The 15,582-nt window shown below is 42.9% G+C and overlaps 1 long non-coding RNA gene across 1 annotated transcript; it reads left to right on the top strand.

Annotated features, from left to right (window-relative positions):
- The first annotated feature begins 932 nt into the window (after positions 1–932).
- Positions 933–14,863, top strand: LOC111946970 (uncharacterized). The gene is made up of 3 exons (XR_002872838.2): positions 933–10,856; positions 13,314–13,411; positions 13,966–14,863. It is a non-coding gene; the product is annotated as an uncharacterized LOC111946970 (long non-coding RNA).
- The last annotated feature ends 719 nt before the right edge of the window (positions 14,864–15,582 follow it).

The raw sequence follows: 15,582 nt of genomic DNA, 5'->3' as shown, positions 1-15,582 counted from the left end.
AAAATGAAGGTAATTGACCGCGTTTTGGCACCGAGCGTCCAAATGGCTCCAAAGAGTGTCTCCTATGACAAATTAAATTGAACTAGGTCAGAGGTCAGGCAAACCGATTTTGTTTCGTCGAGCCTCTTGCAGAGTCTGTGTATAAATGTTAATGACTCTCTGTAAACGTTTACGTTGTTTGAAATGTGGCGTTTGCCCGTTTGCCACCAAAATGGCGGGCAATATGTGGGTCAAAGGTCATCTCCAGAATGATCTTTAATCTATGTTTGGATGTGTCTGACATGGTCAAGGGGGTTTTTACTGAAAGAAGGGTCAGATCCCTCCCATAAGCGTTTTCATTAACTCAGCGGAAAGCAGGTGTTTGACACCACTGCTGGGTCATCGCTTGGGGGGGGGGGTACTGTAAATGAAATGATGGGAAAAATTACATAAGGCAAAAAAAACTGATTTTATCTAACAATGTGGAGCAAACAGAACTAGTTTGCACTAAAAACAAAGTCCAAACTTCAACGAATTTAAGAACAAATCTAGAAATATGATTACATCGATAAACTGTGATGTATCTGAAAATATTTAGGATTAGAAATGTAATTAGTGTGGGGGATGCATTCGGGGTGTGTTGGGGAATTAAGATCTAAAAACGAACTAAATTAGCGTTTACATGCGAGAATACGCATATGTTCAGATGTTTCCATGAGTGTATTTACCTATTTACACGCGTGTAGGTAAATACATACATGTAGGTCCTGTATGTCTGACTTTGCAGCCTCATGGCTGGGAAGTGGACCCTGTTGCTGTCGCTCCTGGTATGAACAGATTCCCAAATACTGTTTCCTCCCAACTCTTCCTTAATTTGAATTTTACTTAATAAAGGATTAGTTGATTGTGTGTGGAAATGGAGGGAGGGGGGGTGGGTAAAGGGTGGACTGGGTTTCTCCTTTTTTATTGATTGATTAATTTATTGTCTGATTCTATTTTTAATTGTAAAGCGCCTCGACTTGCACAAGTATAAGAAGCCCTTTTTTTTTATAAATAAAGTTTGATTGATTGTTATATGCGTGTATTTAAAACTGAAAGTGTCCTCATTAGAACAGGGCTACAGATGGAGGGTCTTCAGTAATAAACTTGGTCTAGGACACGGTGTGAATTTATTACTTTTTACTTTTATTATTTTTTTCTATCTTTCCTTCTAAAGTAAATGAAATATCATCATCATCATTAGAGGATAATGGCTCTCGCTGCACAACTGAAGTATCAGAGCTCCAGAATCATCTTTGAGACCCCTCATATTTAGGTTTCCGCTTTATGACCACATAAACCTCAAGAAGGTGACGTCAATTCATATCAGGGTGGAACATCAATGTAGTAGACCGCTTGGCAAACCTGAAGACAGGAAATGTCCGTGTAGATTTCTTTTTTCTACATGCATGCTGTGGGCAACAGGTCCTTGTGAACGCTAACACAACACATGAGGTTGAAGTAGGCATGTCGTACCGATTTACCTATCACGTGCACACCCCGTGCATTGGTGGTGCACACCAACGTGCACACTCTCTTGGTGCGCGTTCTCTCACCTTACTGACGACTAGAGTGTGGCGTCACCTCTACACGTGACTTCCATTACCCTTACGAATATTTCACGACACACTTACCCCACGCACAACGTTCCATTATCGCGACGTCCCTCAAGAGCTTGTGACCAACTAGCAAATGTCACCTCAGTAAGCACACAGGTGTCCCTGTCGTTGGCGTTTCGCCCCGAGGTTTGTGTTTGTCGGTGTGCGTACGTTTGTCGTTTCAATCAAAACACGGTCTTTTGTTTCAGGACCGTAACAGGTTTAATTCAGCCCGGTCTGTGACATCTGAGCCCGCCCTGCGTGAACCGATGCGGGTCATTAAAGGACTCTGCGGGCCGGCGTTTGGAGTGGGCCCTTCAGCCTTAACCGTCTGTCATCGTTGCGATTACGCCTCGCTTTCGACAACAGCTCAGAAGGACATGGAAAGGAAGGGACGCTGGACCTCCTGCTGCCTGTGTGGTCACTCTCAACTTTCAGTTCCAGTTTGCTCCAAATGTGTGTGTGTTCGCTCAAGCCCCCCCCCCCCCCCCCATCCAGTGGCGTCTACGGCGTACATCCGACTCAATGGCTCCAGTGTTCGTATGTGTGTGTGTGTGTCTGCGTGTGGGTGTATGACTATGGCACTTAACCCTGTGACCGGCTGGAGAATGATCTCCACAGAAATTGTGGCTAAGCCGGTCACCCCCCTCCACCCCCCACTCCTCCACGGTGTGTGTTACCACCCCAAGAGAGGCCAACAAGCTCACACACACACACACACACAGGCAGACACACAAGCGTTTTCCGTGTTCTTCAAGGCGGGCGGTGGTGGCGTACGGCCCCATGTTTAGACTCTGCGTCTTTGTTCGTCCCTCATGGCGCCTCCCATACCTGCATATGAGGGAGGAAGTCTCTGCTGTTTCCACTTTAAAGCCAGGAAGTGTTTGATTCCCTCGGCTTCCGCGGCTCCTAAAAGCCCATTTCATCTGAGTCTGCAAACCTCAGAGTGACAAAACGCTTTTATTGCCGCAGTCTGCGTCCTCTTTGTTGTGGGCTTTGATTAAACCTGCCGATGGCTCTGTTGAGCCCCGCCGCTGCACGCACACAACAGGAACACCTGCCGATGCCCCACGAGTCACAAACCCAGGCGGGTGTCCTGTTGGTCCGTAGAATCTGCAGGTATGGCTCGACCTGCAGTTCAGCTGTTTGGTTTCATCTTAATATCTCAGAAGAATTCACTTCATAAATACTGCTTGTGTCGTTGCCTTAAACATGTAAACTGTCTGGAATTTTTCACAAAGACCCCAAAGTTGAGGAAGGAGGGCCGCGTTTGATTTCTTTTTTCTTTTCTTCTTCTCTTAATTCAACTAATTTTCAAACACTTGGAATAGAAGGAAACCCAAATATTGAAGAAAGACTTTAGGCTGGATTTAACCCTTTAACACCACAGCTCTAGCTTACATTCTTTCGGCTACCGTAACTCTGATGCTGAGGGTGTATTCAGACAGGAAAAATCTGTGTGTCCGGACCGAGTCCGCTTAATTTGGCCCAGATCGAGTCATGAACCTTGCATTTGTTCTGTATTCAGGGGAGTTTCCTGTTCTGGACCAAAGCTTGTAAACAAAACCATGTGACTAAAGATCTCTTCAGTCATTGGCCAGGAACTACGAGGGCCGGTCAAAACAACTTGAGGTAGAAATTATGGAAGTCCAGCGCTTTCCAGTCCTTGGCAGGATAGTTGACACTGAATCTCACTTTATATTTCGCCGACCAATTTGATGCGTCAGGTACAACACTTTTATCTGGTTGAGGCAAACTGGCAAGAAGACGACTAAGAAGCTGCACTGATAAGTATTTATGACAAGAAGATTGTCGGGAAAACAGTGAGAAACAATGTGCGTCACGGTAAAAGTTGTTTTAATGAGCCTGAATTCATCCGACCATGTTTCAGTGAGTTGCTGTGTCTCATCGTTGTGGTGTTAAGACATTGTTTTGAGAGAATTCTGTTGAGGAACTACAAGGTAGCTTTTAGGATGATGTCACAGCAGCGCCGCCTGCATTGGTCAGAATGGTGATCCTGACCAATGGACTGAGTAACAGTTGTGCATTTCTCTATAGAAGTCTATAAAGCTTCTTGGAGCCAGCAGATACTTCCTGTTTGGAGCCCCAGGGGGGAGGGGTCACTCAGTCCAGTTCTCAGATACAGTCACTGGGAAAAGCAAGCAGCAGAAGGTAATTCAGTCCTGATTAAGATTAAAACTTTATTTCTCGGGGATTACTTTCCTATAAATTCTGCAAACTTTCCCTCCAGTGTTTTATGTTGCAGCAGACTTTTCCTGTTCCTTCACTAATCAATAAAAAAAGTCTTCTCTGCTGTTGCTGATCTATAATTACCAACCAGGAGTCTGCAGCTGACTGAGACCTTCTCTTTCAACATCGTAACCCAACTCTCCATTGATACCTTGTTAACCTAGAGCAGCTCAGGGAGCCCCAGCCCCACCTTCTAACCTACGCCCTCCTGAGGTCAGATGACTGACACTTCGACAGCCAGATGCCCCCCCCCCCCCACTCTCTGAGGATGGGTGCTTATCTGCCGCAGAGGGTCAAAGAGCTGTCAGACGTCTGAGCCCAGTGTTGTGTGTGTTTAAGTAAAATGATATGCTTGCGGCGTGATGCTCAGCTAAGGTGATGTGTTAAGCTGGGACCAGCGCCATGGCAACAAGGACATCCAGCCGCATGTGTTAAAGAGTCGTGAAATCATGAAAGTTTAGATGACTGTAGTTGGGGAAAAAGGAAGGAAAAGGAGATCCACCTGGTTGCTTCATGCAGGATTTTTTTTCCAACATCAGCAGTTGTTTGTTCAGACCTGACCTGCATTTCCATGTCCAGATGCTCCGCCCACACCTCCACAGCTCCATCAGATAAAGTCAGGTCCTATCTGCACTTTTCTTTCCTTTCCTTCCTTTATTTTTAAATCAATTTTCAATTTTTTTCTTTTCTTTTAAAGTAAATTTTATTTTGATTATTTCTATGATGTATTGTGATTTTAATGCATTTTTTTGTTTTGGGAAGCACCTTGAATTACTCTGTGTACGAATTGTGCTATACAAATAAACTTGCCTTGCCTTGCCACTGGGACTCAAAATGTTTGCAAAAACAAGGTGTAAAGAGCTCAGAACTGGAGTCCATTCAGCAAAAGTGGGTTTTTCTTTGTCTGAAAACATTTGATTTGGTGCAATTGTGTTTCCATGGTGCCAAAATTTAAGTCCAGCCAATAACCTGTATCATGCTGCTCAAAGTATTTAACTTTTTTTACTTTTTAATCATTCTAGGTGTATTTGAGGCGGTAAAACCCCTCTCTACACACTTTTCTCAGACAGACATGAACATTCTCACACTCCTCTTTCTTGTTTAAACTCTCAAAGTACAAACCTGAGTAGTAAAATAAGAATCAAAACTTATATTTATATAGTGCTTCCCCAGTCACCCACACCAACCTGAAGCCACCAGGAGAATTGTGGAGTTCAGAGTTTGACACTTCAGCAAATAGGTGAAAACTGAACCTGCAACCTTCCGATCAGCGGTGAATTTTGAGTTCTGAATGTGCAAGCGTGAAACGAGCGTTTTGACACGTTTACATTGACTTTACATTGAACAGGCTGCTTGAACTTTCGATGCTGAGGGCAGTGTGAACGTAGTTTAAGGCAGTGGAGTCGGCATCACTGTGTATTTGAATGTGTGTGGGTGAATGGGACTGACTGTGAAGCGCTTTGGGCCTCAAAGGAAGATAGAAAAGCGTTATAGAAGTATATGGCATTTACCATTTATGAAGAATTCACTTAAAGGGCTTATGTCATACTGAACCTTTCAGAGTTAACTATATCCATACAGCGGTATAAGATCATATATTACCTTTGGCACTATAAAAAAATTTAAAAAAAAAAGAGTTATTTTCGCAACTCATTTTTCCAACCCGGAAGTAAGACAACTTGATCTCTGAGGCTCCGCCTTTCCCTCCATGTGGGTTCATGACATGACATTTCACCCACGAAAGCAAAGAACATCCGAACTTTTACAAAGATGGATGTGTAGATCGTCCATTTAAAAAGAAAGTGTTTAGCCGATCACCGCTAGCTCCACTGAGAAAGTGGGCGTGTCTGTTAGCCTGGGGGCGGAACTGGCAGCACAGACTCTTTCTGGAAGGCGCTGTTCTTTACTTTGTGATGTCACAATGTGAGGACCCACTCATTTTCGTGGATTGGGAGGGGCTGATGCTCAGGTTTTAGAGGAATACTCGCAGAAGCATGAATGGATCAAAATACAGTTTGGGATTATTTATAGTGAGGAAAGAGCATTATGATCCAAATAAAAGCTCAATAAAGTTGATTTTGCATGTCCTGTAAAAGTTATCTAGGAGTCGTGTTACGCAGTTCTAACTTCTGATGGTTTGGAAAGCAACTTGCACAGCAGTGTTAGTAAGTTTCATGACTGCAGAGACGTCTGCTCACTTTGATGCTTCCAACATAAACCAATCCGACTGTGTGATGAGTTTATGCATATCAGCAGCAGGAAATTCCATTTCTTCTTTGACTTTGACTATCACGACTGTCACTATAAAAAGGTGAACCTGTCAGTAAAAGCTGCTCCCCTTTTTTGTTTTTGTTTTTTCAGTCGTGTTTGACGGCGTCCACCTCTGCTCTTTTTGCAGCACGAGGACGCTTTTCTGCCGCTGCATTTCATTCCTGACCTTCTCACTTCCCTCATGATGACTGAGGCCCATTCAATCCCATTTCTGATGCATCAGTGCTGACTGGCTGCAGACGCCATTCTGCTACGTTCCATTCTTCCGCACCGTCTCCCGATCCATTTTGTGCCACAAAAAAAAAAGGTGCTGGCGTCCTGATCTTGGCTGCGTGCTGATGACGCTCTTATTGCTCTGATATTTCTCAGCTTAATGAAATCTGCTCTGCCTCACACTGATGGAACTCTGTTAACTTTGATCTCACAATTAAGTCTGCGTGAACAGCTAATAAAGCATAATCTGCCCTGTATCTGCTTGCCTGCGCCCGAGGCTCGGGGGGCCTTTTAGCATATCTGCGCCGCTGCTCCTGACTGACACTTTGTTGCTCTCGGCTGCAACAGTGACTTATTTTATCACGCCCCAGATAATACAATCAAGTATTAAGAAGCTGAAAATCAAACCAGATCTGCATCAGTGGAGTGGCAGATGAGTGGCAGATGCCTGCAGGGCTTCTAGTTGTTCAAGTTTTTATCCCTTTACTTTTAAGCAGCTCCCCTGAACTGAAGGATGAAAGGAGGAGGGAGACTGTTTTTTTTTTGCCATCTCCTCATTTGTGCAGTTTGGAAACATTTATGCCACATATTGTTCATTACCGAAGCGCTGGCGTCACTCCCGACCTCCTGATCCCTCTCATAACCTTTACGTGCATTTGGTTGATCAGACGGAACAATGGGCCAAAGCAAGATTTGTGCTTTAGGATAAGAACAAAGTGAAATTGCAGTCCAGGACCGAATCCACGGACAGACGGTAGCAGTTTGGTTCTGGAGAATTGATAAGGAATGTTTTCCACATGAGTTTTGCTGCTGATTGGAGCTGCTGTTGTCCTCTCCTTCTAACCTCACAGTTATGGACATGGGCCAGATCTGCAGACCTGGTCGACTCTTGATGTTTGAGTCCTGTTTCCTCTTAAATTTGTCTTTCTTTCCAGGATCAAACTAAATCCTGAACTAAATCAAAGTCCTTCCTGTTTCAGCAGAGGCATAAAGAGCCTTTTCCAAATGCACTTTCAGCATTCAGTGTTCACACCGATTTGTCGCTGCCTGACACTAGCGCATGTCCACCAGCCACAGTTAGAAAAGTCTCGGTGTGAAATGTTAAAGTGGTACAAATCTGGTGAATGTTGCTTTCACAGCTCTATTCTGATAAATTAAAGGCCTCTCCAGAGGCTCCACTAAAACACGGTGTACCCCAGGGCTCTGTTTTAGGCCCTCTTTTATTCTCGCTGTATCTGCTGCCATTTGTAGGAAATATAATGTGTCGTTCAACTGATATGCTGATGACATCCAGATCTATGTTCCTTTCAAATCTGGAGGAGCTGAGGGTCTTGACAATCTACAGAGGTGCTTAGCATACATCAAATCTTGGATGGAGCTTAACTTCCTCTGTCTGATTGAAAAATCTGCTTTGATCTTCTCCAGACTGGACTACTGTAACTCTCTGTACAGTGGCATTGACCGGTCTCTGCTCCGCCGGCTCCAGCTGGTTTAAAATTCAGCGTCCCACCTGTCAACCAGACGTTGCGAGCATATTACTCCAATATTGCACTCTCCTCACTGGCTGCCTGTGTCTTTTAGAAACATTTTTAAGATTTCACTTCTGATTTTACCACATCTGCTATTTTCTCCTTGGTACATCCATGAGTTAAAAGGGTGACCATCCACGAGTCCCTGATTGATCGAAGTTCAACTGGTTTAATTTTCAATGCACGTTCAATGGCCGCGCATTTTTGTAAGTAGAGCGTGAAGGCGGACTTAAAAACCTGCATAGTGACGACGCTGGGACGCAAGAGTTTTGAAGGTGGAAGCATACACATGTCTAGAAGATGGAAGACTAATCTTCAACTGTTACAGATTTCAGCCACACGCGTGCTGACGAAGACCACGGGAACACATTACACCCTTTTTGAAATCATGGCATTCCCTGTGCATTTAATGGATTTTAAAGTTCTTTTCTTTGTTTAATAAATTCTGTTGTGGTCTAGGGCCGTCATATCTGTCTGATTGTATTTTAAAGTAGGAGCCCTTGCAGACCCTGTGGTCCTCTGACACGGGCCTTTTGGTTATTCCAAAAGTCAGAACTAAAACTTACGGCAAGGCCTCTATCAATAATTGTTTTGGGTTTTTTTAACTTTAAGGTGAAAATAAGTCATCTTTTGCTATTCATGTTTTTAAATGACAACTTGCTGTATTGAAAAAAATGAAACATTTGTTGATAATTAAATGTTTATAATCCACCACTCTAAAAAAGTCTGTATCAAAATTGAGACGGTGGGTATAAATAAGGAGCTTTTTTCCTGAACATTCATGTCAATATTTTTGCATTCTTAACAATGTTGTGAGCGAAAATGTATCTCATGAAAAAATTGTTGTTTTTTTTGTGTGGAATTTATCAAAAGATTTCAATTCCAAATCCAATTGAATTTCATGTCAATTCTATGATGTAGTGGACTTTAAAGGGTTGAAGATTTTGTGTTTTTCTTTTGTTTTCCTAACTTCAGCTGTTTTAATTAAACAGGGATAACACAAGCCTCATATAAACCAATTTCAGTTTTCTCTCTGTTGTGCTGTTTTTCTGGATATTTTTCTTTTAAAAACTGTAAAACTTTTAGATTAACTTAATCTCAGTTAACTGTGATTTTTGCTGAAAATGAAAATGTTTTTTTTTTGGTGTTTTTAACATGTTCTTGTAGCTTTTTATTCCTGACGGAGGACATAGATAAAATAATTTAGGTTTAAAACTGCGTTTCTGAGTATTTCTTTATTTAAATCGTGTTGGGTCAGGAGCAGAGGAAGAAGCTCGGGTTTGCAACTGCTGTTGATGGGCCAAAGTCATGGAGGTATTTTTGTGCCATTATTCCAAGCAGGACCCTCGCTGTTCAGAGCGTAAAAAGTTTAAAAAAAATCTGTGTGCTCAAAAATTAGCTTCCACTTAAAACAGAAAAATGCACTCAAGAGAAATTCTCTTTTCTTCTGTGCTCGAAACAAAGTGCACCATGTGACAAAAGTGCCACAAAAGTCAGCCAATCACAGACATGGACACGAAGGTGATGCTGATTGGTCAGAAATCCTTCCTGATCCCGTCTATGAGCTGATTGGGGGGATTTAGTGGCACAATTGTAATGTTGCCACATAAGAAGAGAAGTTCTCTTGAGTGAAAGTTAATTTGATTGCACATATTTTAGGTTTCAAGAGTAAAATTGTTTTGCTTGCAACGATTTTTGAGTTTCAAGTGCAAAATCAGTTTTGAGCGCACAACATTTTGTAGAGTTTTAAGCGCCAAACAGAGACAAAAATCCCATCAACTTGTTGACAAATAAATCCATGAACGTCCTCATTTTCTTCGCCCAAGCTGACACTTGGCTCAAAACTGTACAGCTGGACATCCCCGATATTTTTCTCTGTTTTTTTATGCTAGGCTAATGTTAGCTGAGGCTTGTGAGGTGTTGTAAGCTAGCGTGACAGAGTGTAAACAAAGGACTGATGGGAAATTAGTGGAGCCAATTTCAGTGGCAAAAGTCCCGCCCACAACTCGGAGGCAAATTTCTGATGAGCTCCTGCTGCGCTGCAGAAAATACACCATCAGTTTGACTAAAAATGGCATAATCTTGGGTAAAAGACCACTGGGGAAAAAATATAGCTGAAGTGGGCCTTTACTTTAATTTCCTAAAGTCTAATTTACAATAAAAAAAAATCATTATTGTCATTATTGTCTATACTGTAAATGTAGTGTTTAGATATTTAATATAAAGATATTAACCTCTAAACATTAACCAAACCCTCATTATTGCTTTTTCACTTGTTATTGTTCTGGTTTTGACAGCTCAGCTTAACTGTGTGGTTTTCTTGTGTAACTTTTGTCAGTTGTGTAACGGGAAACAGTTTTGGTAAATTGACACCGTTTGTGACAGAACTACCCATTTCTGATGCCAGGTTGTATTTCCATTCCACTTTGTGTCAGCCCTTTAAATCTGTGAGCTGCTCTCACCGTCTTCCTGCTCCCCGGTCCAAATGAAGACGCTCTCATTTGCATGTTTTCAGTTTCTGTCGTGAAACAGTGAAATTGTGAATAGAAAAAGGCGCCTCGTGGTTTGCTGCACACCAACTGTTTCTGGGTTTGCAGTTGCTGATTTCCTTTCAGCAAAAAAAAAAAAAAAGTGAAAAGACTGACCGTTCTTTGCTGGATTTACAAAACAAACAAACACAAAAACAGCAGTTGTTTTGCTTGAGAACATTTTTGTGAAGCAACACTTTCAGTCACCCACGAACTGCTGCTGCAATCTTCCTGTACTTTAGTCCCCGGCGCAGCTTTTACTCAGCCACTCTGGAGATGACTGGTTCATGCTGGTAACTGAAATTTGATGTTTAGGATTAACCTGGTTTTTAGTCACAATACCTAGAAGTTTGTGCCAGAGCAAGAGTCAAAGCTGAAGCATGAAAGAGGCGCCGGTTCCTGTGCGACGCAGAATCCAGCTCAACCCGACACAACAGGAAAACTTGAAGGTCAGTGTCTGTTAACAGCAAAAACTTCTCATGGAAGCTGATTTCCTGCAGTGAACATGAACTTTTATTTGCTATAAAACTCTAATAAGATATTGGAAAATCCCAAAAAATTATCCCTTTATTATTTTAAAAGGCTCACAAACTGTGGCCAAATGCTTATGGTGTTCATTTCTGATAAGACTACAGACCCACACAGAAGAAAAATTGTACTTTTGGTGTTTTGAACAATTTTTTCTAATGATGGACATATATAGCGAAAATAAAATTAAAATTACATTTTTTGAGTGTTTATTCAGCCGTTCAGACTAATTTTTTTTGAAAAGATCGTATGTATGACGCACAAAATTCGCCGGGCGGGGTACAGTCTCCATGCTCCGCCCCTTTCTGATCATCCACCTGCAGACAAACAGATCCATGACCGTCTCTGTTCTCCTCGTCTGAACTGGAATCTGGATCAGAACTGGACGGCTGGATAGATCCGACATTACTGCCATTTTTGTTGCCCCGCTAATGTTAAGTTGGGGGTGTGAGGGGCTGTAAGGTAGCAGGAGAGCGTGTAAACGGAGAGGGGTCCCGTCCCCAACTTAGAGGGGAATTTCTAATGAAGTCCTGCCGCTCTGCAGAAAATGTGTCCCAGAAAACTACACAGGTTTTTGGATTTTGGCTAAAAACTGCGAAATCAATTTTAAATTTAACTAGGAACGTTTTTAGAATAATTCGGAGTGGGTCTTTAAAATAAAAATATTTGTCAAAGAGTATTTATTTCAAAAAATCGGTCCAAATTATTTAAAATTGTAACCTGCAGATCTTAGAACTTTTGGATCTGCTGGTGACTCTTGAAAATCACATGAGAAGGTTTTTGTGAGTCTCATGTTATCCAAGTTTAATCTTTCTATAAAGAAAAAAATCCTGTGTTGCAGATAAAAATGTCTCCAGTGATGTAAAGTTTTCTTTGAGATTTTAGTTTCTGTAAAAAAAATTTAAAAAAAATAAAGTACCAAGGGCGCCATTTACAGATCAGTGGGAAACAACAGGTTAGCCTAGTGAAGAGGCTAGCTGGGAATTCTACTGTATTTAAATGTAAATTTCTAATTTTTGTCATTTAAAATAAATAAGTACATGTTTATTTATTGTTGATTAATGGTTCTAAATTGTGAAAGTGTGAAAGTTTGCTAGTGCGGGGCCCTGCAATAGACTGGTGACCTGTACAGGTGTAGCTGGTGTAGCTCCAGCAACCCCATGACCAAGAAAGGGATTCAGCGGGTTCTGAAACTGGATGGTTGGATGGATGGATGGCATTTTTCTACCCATGTGTCGAAGTGTCCTTGGGCAAGACACTAAACCCCACCTTGCCTCTGGTGGCTTTGGCCCCAGTGTTCAGCAGCAGTGTTTGAATGGGTGTGTTTATAGGTGAACAGGAATGTGACTGTAAAACATTTTGCGCCTTCTAAGAAGATAGTAAAGCGTGATATAAGTGTACGCCACTGAGACTACAGTCCCGTATACCAAAATGCCACCGCAGAGCGAAATGGATGCTAGTTTTTTGGCACATTAGGCAGGTGGCCGCGCGGTAGTGTTTGTAATCGGGAGGCGAATGTCACATTTGTACATACCGCACGGTCAAAGCTGTGTCTTAAAGAAAAAGCTTATAGTGACCAGACAGTTTCTAGACATCAGTCAGTGGCCGCCCGGGCCCATTTGAGGGGCAGTCCGGTGACGGGTGGTTGGTTGGCAGGAAGATAACTAACTAATAGGGGGGTCTCCAAGGTCCCCAAAATCGTCTGGTGATTGGTTGAATTCAGACTGCCACCCTACAGCCACCCCCCCACCCCCCCAGCCCCCCCACTGCCACCGTCTGATTGTGGTTGGACCGCTCGGACCTTTGTTCTGGAGCGCTGGGTTTCTTGGGAGGCGTGTTGTCTCAAAATGAGTAGATTTAAAAATTGACAAGACTGAATGTGAGCTCAAAATCTGAGTTGCGAATGACCAGTGGTCCAGAATGGCCCACTTATACCCCCGGTTATACCCCTGGGCTAATGGACGTTATATGGACGTTATGTGGACGTTATGTGGACGTCCGCCTTCCAGAGACATTTACACGCCATCCAATCAGAGCAACTGCTGGGCGGCTGCCACCGATTTCATGATGGTGTCATCCACGCCTGACAGCCGCCGTCAACATTCATGACCACGCCAACGAGTTTTCAAAAAACATGGGGTGGCGGCAGCTAATCTTGAAGATTCTGCGGATGCCTCTCCACCGGAACGTGACCGAGGCCTCGCCAGATGACACTTTGAGACTCGCCATGTTCACCTGCAGCATCCGACCGCCTGCTACCAACCTGAAGGCGCGCCGTGGCCAGGCGGCGCTGCTCATCCGTTAAGCTAGTGTTCATGTTTGTTTGAATGATGAAATTGGAACGACTTACTGGCTAAATCAGCTTTTTCAACCCACAGAATGTTGACACTGATGCCACATCCAGACGGTTTGAAATCTGGGACACCAACGCTGTGGACGACGTCCACTGAGATTTTCACAACATCTCTCACTTATTGTGAGTATTTAATGTCGGTAACTTTCTTTCAGCTGCTCAAGCAGAGCCTTCTTCCTCCTGAAATCTCCATAAAACATATTGCTTATGCGGCTAATTCTTGAAACAAAGTCCCGACCTTTCATCAGATGTGTCGACGGAGACAGAACTTTTCCCGCCTGAGAGCACGTCTATCTGCTCTGCCTGTGGATCTCCTATCAATTCTTTTTAAAACATCAGCTTTTCAGTAGCTGGTAGGAACACGAAGGGAAGTTTTTAAATACTGTTTTTTTTTTTTCCAAAGATGGGCCTACAGCATGATCTGCAATTACATTGCTCAAAAATGTTTGCATATTCAATATAATAGAAAAAAAGGAAGCAGGGCTCCTGGATGTGACTTAATTTAAACAGCCCTCATAGGCACCATGCGAACTCTACAACAATGTGCTGCAGAGAGATACCTTATTAGTCCTATTATCATTATTCCTCCTGATCAGACCCCCCCCCCCCCCCCCCCCCCCCCCCCCGCCAGATTGTCGTCCCTCACCTAACTTTTCCCTTTTATCGTGCAAACACAGACCGAACGCCGCCTGCAGACGCGCTCCGCCTGGGAAGGAAGTTGTGGAAATGAGACTGCGGCCGCCGATGCCAGGACCGGCGGAGGGAGAGTGGGCCTGCTTCTGACAGACGTGGCAGGCGTGGGGTAAAAAGATGTGTGGAATTAATGAGGCCAGGTGATGGAGGGAGGCAGCCAGGCGCTCCGGCCTGCCTGCAGTTCACCTGCAGAGCTGCTCGTCTGAAAACCCGCCTGCATCTGCATCATCACTTGGCTGAAGGCGACTTAATTAAAGCTAACAAGCAGTGCATCGACGGCACGCTGACGCCGGGGGGGGGGAGGGGGGGCAGTATTGTGCATGCAGGTGAAGCACACTGTTGATTTAAAAAGTGAAGGCTGGCTGACAGCATGGCTATCAGGAAGTAGACGAGTCTTCCTCATCCCCGGAGGAGATGAAGAAGACGCATCTTTAAATGGCTGCAAATATCTAAACCTTTACAAGATGCAAACGTCTACCTTTAATATTATATCCCTTTTTATTTTCTCTAAAGATTCTCCAGAATTTTCTGTCTCTTCACAACAGTAAATGAGCCCGGGGTGTAAACACTTTCTCCAAATGGATGAGTTTTAAATCAGAGCCTCAGCAGCTGCTTTTATCAACATGGATTTGGTTTGCAGAAAGACTCACTGAAGTCTTTCTAGATGAGATTATAAAACCTGTTTATTGAATTTCTTGAAAAAATAGTGATTTAAAAAGTACAAATTTACTTTTATGACTTTAATTATCTAAATTCCAAACCTTTTTTTGCAGGTTTTTGTCTAAAATCTTCTGATTTTTCATGAATTTGATGTTGGAGCAGATGTTGTTTTTTGTCTTTTATGAATGTCAGTGACATTTATAAAATATATTTAAAACCTGATTCTGATTGTAATTTATTTTAGTTTGAAGGTCAGATTATAAATGTCTTTATTCTGGAATTAAAATCTATATTCAGTAAGAAAAGAGAGTTCAAATTTAATCTGAAAGTTCCTTGTGAAGGAGAAGTGCTATCTTGATTGAAGTGGAAGATTAACAGAATTTTAAATCAACATAATCTGACAGTCCTGAGATTAAAAAAGGTCTAAAGAGATAAATAAGCTTTGATTGGGAATGAGGTCAAAGTTCTTAATTTAATCTATCAATTATTATTTTTTTGGTGTCACTTTTGGCATTGAAGCTCAAAATGTTGGTTTTAATCTTTAAATGATCTGAGATTATTTTGGGATTCACACCTGTAATCCGTGAAAAAGTCAGATTTTAGTAATTTCATTTTCTTTTCCAAACTCAGTTTCTTTGCTGAAAAACAAAATTTTCTCTCAAGTTTGATGTTTTGGTCAAATGGGGGGGCGGAGGGGGGTGATACTGAGTAACGGTAACTGTAACGGACTACTTCAGCCTCGCGGCCTTTAAGCTGCGTGACTTTGTGACGACCTTTGCTACCCCCCCCCTCCCATCCCTACTGCCCCCCCCAGCACTCGCTTCATTCGCAGTAAATGGAAAAGGTTTAGCGCTATCGCCGTTGCCATAGCAACCATCGGAGTGCCCCCCCCCCCCCCCCCCACCCCTCAGCAGCCTCCTCCAGCGGAGAAGAAATGAGTT

Source organism: Oryzias latipes, chromosome 23 (assembly GCF_053564925.1).
Source record: "Oryzias latipes strain Hd-rR chromosome 23, Olatipes_Hd-rR_3.1".
Classification (NCBI taxonomy): Eukaryota; Metazoa; Chordata; class Actinopteri; order Beloniformes; family Adrianichthyidae; genus Oryzias; species Oryzias latipes.
The sequence above is the reverse complement of the archived record's forward strand: the minus strand, read 5'-3'. Positions and strand labels throughout refer to the sequence as shown.